General features: G+C 53.4%; 1 pseudogene; it reads right to left on the bottom strand.

Annotated features, from left to right (window-relative positions):
- Positions 1 to 2,583: 2,583 nt before the first annotated feature.
- On the bottom strand, positions 2,584 to 5,544 carry LOC101723110 (dystrophia myotonica WD repeat-containing protein pseudogene; annotated as a pseudogene).
- Positions 5,545 to 5,766: the final 222 nt, after the last annotated feature.

The raw sequence follows: 5,766 nt of genomic DNA, 5'->3' as shown, positions 1-5,766 counted from the left end.
CATGTGGCTCAGCCAGGGTCACAGATCCCAAATAGCCCAAGAGCTGCAAGGCCTCCTGTCACCATTACTAAACTTGGTCTGTGGGCGTGGGATTTATAGGCCAGGACAACACTTGACTATTTGGAGAAATGCTGAAACAAAGCATGGGCTGGGCTGGCAGACCCCTGGCACGGCAAGGCATAGATGAGATAAAGGACATTATAAATGGGGAAGAAATCAAAAGCTGAGAGTGGGAGGGCACATTAGTCATAAAAGTCAGGGAGAGTAGGCAAAGCGCTGACCAGGGGCAGGGCAAGAGGCCAGAAAATGAAGCCTCCAGGAATAATTCTGAGAAGACTGAAAGTAGAATGAGGTGATAGGCTCAGGGAAAATGCTTCAAATGATACCAAGGAGTTAGGAGTTTACCCTTGTTGGCTGTAGGTTATGGAGTGGAAGTGGGCATCATTTTAATGATGGGGGTGTGCCAGTGGGACATATCACATGGAAGGAGCAAGGTAGAATTTTCAATAAGCAATAATTTAGCATCCATTAAAGACTATGCAGAGCCAGCCCAGAGCTAAAATTACTAATGATGGTTGCTCTGCACAGTGAGATAAAACAATAACCACCTAAGAAATACATCATCAAAACATATACAATGATTCCACTGAATTTATGGCCTCTCTTCCTCCTTCTACATTCTGCCCACCCCTCAAGGGCCACTTGAAATCCTTCCACATCCAGGAAGTCTTTGTTGGCTGAATGGATAGATGGCACCTGGTGACCACAGAATCTGGTAATACTCTCCTCTCTCTCTCTCTCTCCCTCCCTCCCTCTCCTTCCACCCTCCCTTCCTTCCTCCCTGTGCCTTAGGTCAGGTTACCTGGGAAACAGACTCTGAAATGGAGATTTGTATGTGTGTGGTAGAAATTGTTTGAGGATATCCTTGGCATCAGCTGCTGAGGATGGGGCATGGGAAGGAGAGTAGGAGAACTGAACTGGATGAAGTTTCAAAAAGCATCTCAGCTAGTCCTATAGGGAACTGTAGAGCTGGAATGACCCTCCAAGTTATCTTGCCCTGAGTAAAGAAGAACGGGTATCTACAGCTCCCACCCACAGTTGGATGAGGCCACCCCCAGGAAGGTGGTGTGACCTTGGATGAGCTGGCTGGCTTTGGCTGAGGCATTTCCTAGAGAAAGACCCGGCTGAGAGTCATAATCTATCAATACTTCCAGCAGCATCTGGAGAAGAGAACTTCAGTGCTGAATGAGAGACCAGGGTGACCTTCAGGCTTGTATATCAGGTGGAGGGCATATATCAAAATATAGTTTAAAAGATTAACCAAGATGGTTCTGTTACAACCCTCCCCTCTTATCCTTAGACCACCATGATTCAAAATTGTTCTACTGGGACCTTATTAAAAAGCTTTTGCTCAGGAAGAGAAACCACCAACAGAGTGAAGAGACAACCCACAGAGCGGGGAAAAAAATTTACCAACTATTCAGATAAAGGACTATTACCTAGAATATATAAAGAACTCAAAAAAACCAGACCCCCTCAAATCTAAAGACCCATTGCAAAAACGGGCATCTGAAATAAAGACACCTCTCAGATAAAGAATTAGAAATGACAAATAAATATATGAAAAAATGTTCAACATCACTGGTCATTGAAGAGATGCAAATTAAAACAATGCTAAGGTTCCATTTCACTCCAGAAATAATGGATGTTATCAAGAAATCAACCAATAACAAATGCTGGAGGGGCTGAAGGGAAAAAGGAACTCTTGTCCACTGCTGGTGGGAGTGTAGACAGGTGCAACCACTGTGGAAATCAGTATGGAGATTTCTCAAAAAGCTAAAACTATGCCTCACAAGCGCAAGGTCCTGAGTTCGATCCCTAGTACCAAAAAACCCCCACCAAAACCCTAAAACTAGAGGTTCCATTTGATCCAGCTATACCTCTTCTTTATATCTTCCTGAAAGAATTAAAAGCATCATACCACAGTAATATGCACACCCATGTTTATAGCAGCACAGTTTGTAATAGCTAAATCTTGGAAACAGCCCAAATGCCCACCAACTGATGAGTGGATAAAGAAGATGTGAGGGTTTTTTTTATATATACAATGGAGCACTACTCTGCCATAAAGAAGGATGAGCTTGAGACATTTCCAGCTAAATGAATAGATCTTGAGACCATACTCTTAAATGAAATAAATGGGACACACATGTTTAAATACTGCAATGTTTCTCTGGTGTGAGAAATTGAATGTGGAAATAAGGACTGAGATGTATAACGGATGTTGAGAAATGGGAAGAAAGTGTTCAAATGGGAAGGGGAACAAAGGAGGAGGGAGGGGGAAAGGAAGGGACAAGAAAAAGTGAAAATAGAAGGAAAAAATGTAAACAAAGTTTTGTACATAGGGAGGGCAGGGGGCTTGAGGGGGATGGGATAAAATAAAATCAATTTTTTTTATTTTTTGGTACTGGGGATCGAACTCGGGGCCTTGCACTTGCGAGGCAAGCAGCAGAACCACTGAGCTAAATTTAGTGGTTCTGCCACCTGCCTTGGAAGCTCAATGTCCTGAGTTCGATCCCCGGTACCAAAAATCTATAAATTTTTAAAAACCAGGTGTGGTTTAAAAAAAATTGTTGTTCTACTCTAATCCATCCGTAGAGACCTGGAGCAGACAAGTAGCCAGTTTGACAGGAGCCCCCTGTGGGATGAGCCTTATTTCCCAAGGAAGCACCAAAGACCAGCACCCAAACTCTGGCTGATCTCATATCCTTGAAACAAAGAGCTCAGCACACACCTGGGCCAGAGAAGCTGTGAACCTGTGGGAAGAGATGTGTGTGTCAACAAATTTGCATGGAATTGAATTGGTTTTTTAAAGCAGTTATCATGTATAGATGTGGCCTTTGTGTTGTGTATACATGACAACCATTAACCTTTTCATGTGAGCCTCTTGACCAAGCAGCAAATGGAGGCCAGTGAATTGGAAATGACAGCCTCCCTCATGTCCCGACCTGGCCAGCCACCTCGGCTGGTAATTACCTGGGCCAGGGCTGGACACTTTTTACAGGCTGATGAACAAATAGTCTCCCACTAATAGGTGTAATAACCACAGTGCCCAGTTCTCCCTCATCTCTGTCCTGATTACTTTCTTTGAGACCAGGGGGCAGCTTGTAATATTTCTTTTTTTTTTTTTTTTTTGCAAACAGGGAACTTTAGTATAAATAAGAGGCTCTGGGGGACAAGGAGGGCCCTGGGGACTTCCTTAACTTAACACTCTTCAAAAGCACAGAGGACAGCAAGGGGTGGGATGCAGCAGGGGCTCAGAGGGGGGCCACTCCCTGCTCTGCCCTCACCTCAGGGGCGCAATGCAGAGCTGGGGCTCTGGTGGCAGGGAGCTTCTCCCAAGCAATGACCAATCGCATGCTGGGGACAGGGATGTGGGTTAACACTGATGTTTCAGAGGAAGGATCACAGTACTTGGCAATGGGTGCATACAGGGCTGAGGTCACAGGGGCCGCTACATCCCCCATGTCTGGGCCAGTTTGGGGGGACCCCCGATATTTGCGCAGGCCGGAAGACCAGAGCAGTCCTTCCTTCGTGGTTAGTCTTGTTACTTCGTTGATCCGTGAGGTCAGCAGGGAGGGTTATGGCTAGGAGGCTGGGAGCATGGGGTGGAGGACCCCAACATCCTCGGCTTCACACCACTGTGCCACTCGGGGAGTTGCCTGGCTGGGAGGAGATGCCTGCCTTGCCGGGCCGGGCCCAGGTACAGATGAGGCCCTCCTGGCAGGCGGTGATGATGCAGTCCTCCAGGAACAACAGCACCGTCAGGCGCTCCTGGGCGATCTTCTTGCACACCAGGGGCTCCAGCAGCGGCACCTCGTGGATGCGTGGGCACAGCGCGGTGCCCAGCACCTTGGCAGGGTCCAGGCGGCTGCGGGGGGCAGGGCCGCTGGGCTTGTCGCCACCGCTGCCCCCACTGCCGCCTCGGCTGATGTTGCCCAAGCTATGGTAGCACTTGTGCTCCTTCTCGGGCCCCGGTCCCGCCGCTCCCGCAGGGCAAGGGTGGTGAAGCGGCCAATGCTGAACGGCGTGCCCGGCTGCAGCCCCTGGGCCGCCAGCCTTGCCACCTCCTGCTGGGTGCGGGAGGCTGTTAGAGCGGGACAGGGAGCGGGGCAGGGGGCCCGGGCCAGGCTCCGGACCCCTTGAGCTGCCAGTGACTGGCGGCATGGCACCTGGGGTGCTAGGAAGAGTGCGTGTGCGGGTCGGGGCCGGGTGTGGGGAAAGCACGTCTTCCGTGAGGTCCCACAGGCAGAACTGCGTGTCCTGACCCGCTGAACCGAAGCGGTAAGTGATGGAGCCGGCCTTGGGCAGCGGGGAGAGCGGGGCACCCCCGCCTGCGCCCGGGCCAGCGGCCTCAGGCTTCTCCTCCTCCTCGCCGCTCCCAGCCCCATCACCACTGCCCGCTGTCGCCTCTTCCGCCCGCGTGGTATAGGGGTCAAAAGCCACAGCGTTGACCCGGGATTTGTGACCGTGGCCTCGAGCCACCACGCGGCCCTCAGTGAAGGACCACACAGTGACCAGGTCGTCCTCGCCTCCTGTCACTACATAGCGGCTGTCGAGGCTCCAGCACACGCAGAGCGGGCCCCCAAAGTAGCTCTTCACGAGCCCCGGCAGCAGCATAGAGTCGAAGTGGAAGACACGCAGGCTGACACAGGCCAGGTGGCGGCCGTCGGGCGAGAAGGCAAACTCGATGAGGGGCCCTTCGCCCACCGCCCACTTGGCCAGCGGGTTGCGGGGCGCTTCGCTCTTGGCGGCGTAGACAGCAAAGCCCTCGTCCTGCTTCAGCAGGCTGTACTGAGCTGGGGCTGAGGCCCACGGGTGGCTGACATTGTACAAGGACAGGTGGCCGCTAGCGTGGGAAGCCAGGAACAGGCTCTCAGATTCCGGCAGCCACTTGAGATATGTCACCTTGGTCTTGTCAATCAGCCGCTCCTCATTGAACAGCTTGCTGGTGTCCTTCTTGATGAGGTCCAGGTATCGCACCTGGCCGGCCGAGAAGCCCACCAGCAGGGAGAAGGTCTCCGTGGCAGCAGTGAACTGGTTGAAGTCGTGGCAGGTGGGCTGGGTGCCCTTGTAGATCCGCTTGTCGATGGGCTTGTTGAGATCAGCAGCCGGGGCAGAAATAAAGCTCGCGGCCCAGGTTGAAGCAGACGCGGTCTCCTCCTGCGCCCAGTCCCGCGGGCGTGGCGGGCGGCTCCCCGAGGCGCACGAGGCTGAGGCGCACGGCTGGCAGCGCGGGCCCGGGCCTGAGGGCGGCGGGGACCACGCCGCGCCCGGGCCAGAGGCAGAGGCAGGGCCGGGCCGGGGCTGCGGCTGGGGCGGCGCCGGGGTCTGGGCAGAGGCCGGCCCCGACCTGCGAGAGACGCTGTCGCCGGGGAGCAGCTTGTAGAAGCCCTCGCGGGTGCGGAGCTGGGACTTGATCTCCGCGCAGTTCCCCATGGCCGCGCCGGGGCCTGAGCCACCCTCCGCGCCACCCGCCGCCATCTTGGGCGCTCCCCGGGCCCCGCCGCTGGACCGCCGCCCGCAGCCCGGCCCCCTGCCCTCAGGTTGTAATATTTCTAATCTCTCTCTCTCTCTCTCTCTGTTCTTTTAATAAAAAGGAGATCATGTGGACTGAGGCTGAAGAGAAGCAGCAGTGAGGAGGGGGAAGGCATTTTTCTGCAGAAGCCTCTCCTCCCAGGAAAAGCCAGATGTTCCAGCCACATC

The sequence above is a fragment of the Heterocephalus glaber genome, unplaced genomic scaffold, assembly GCF_053883595.1.
Source record: "Heterocephalus glaber isolate CG9 unplaced genomic scaffold, H.glaber_assembly_v1.0 deba00001813, whole genome shotgun sequence".
Lineage (NCBI taxonomy): Eukaryota > Metazoa > Chordata > Mammalia > Rodentia > Bathyergidae > Heterocephalus > Heterocephalus glaber.
This window is presented reverse-complemented; position numbering and strand designations above follow the sequence as displayed.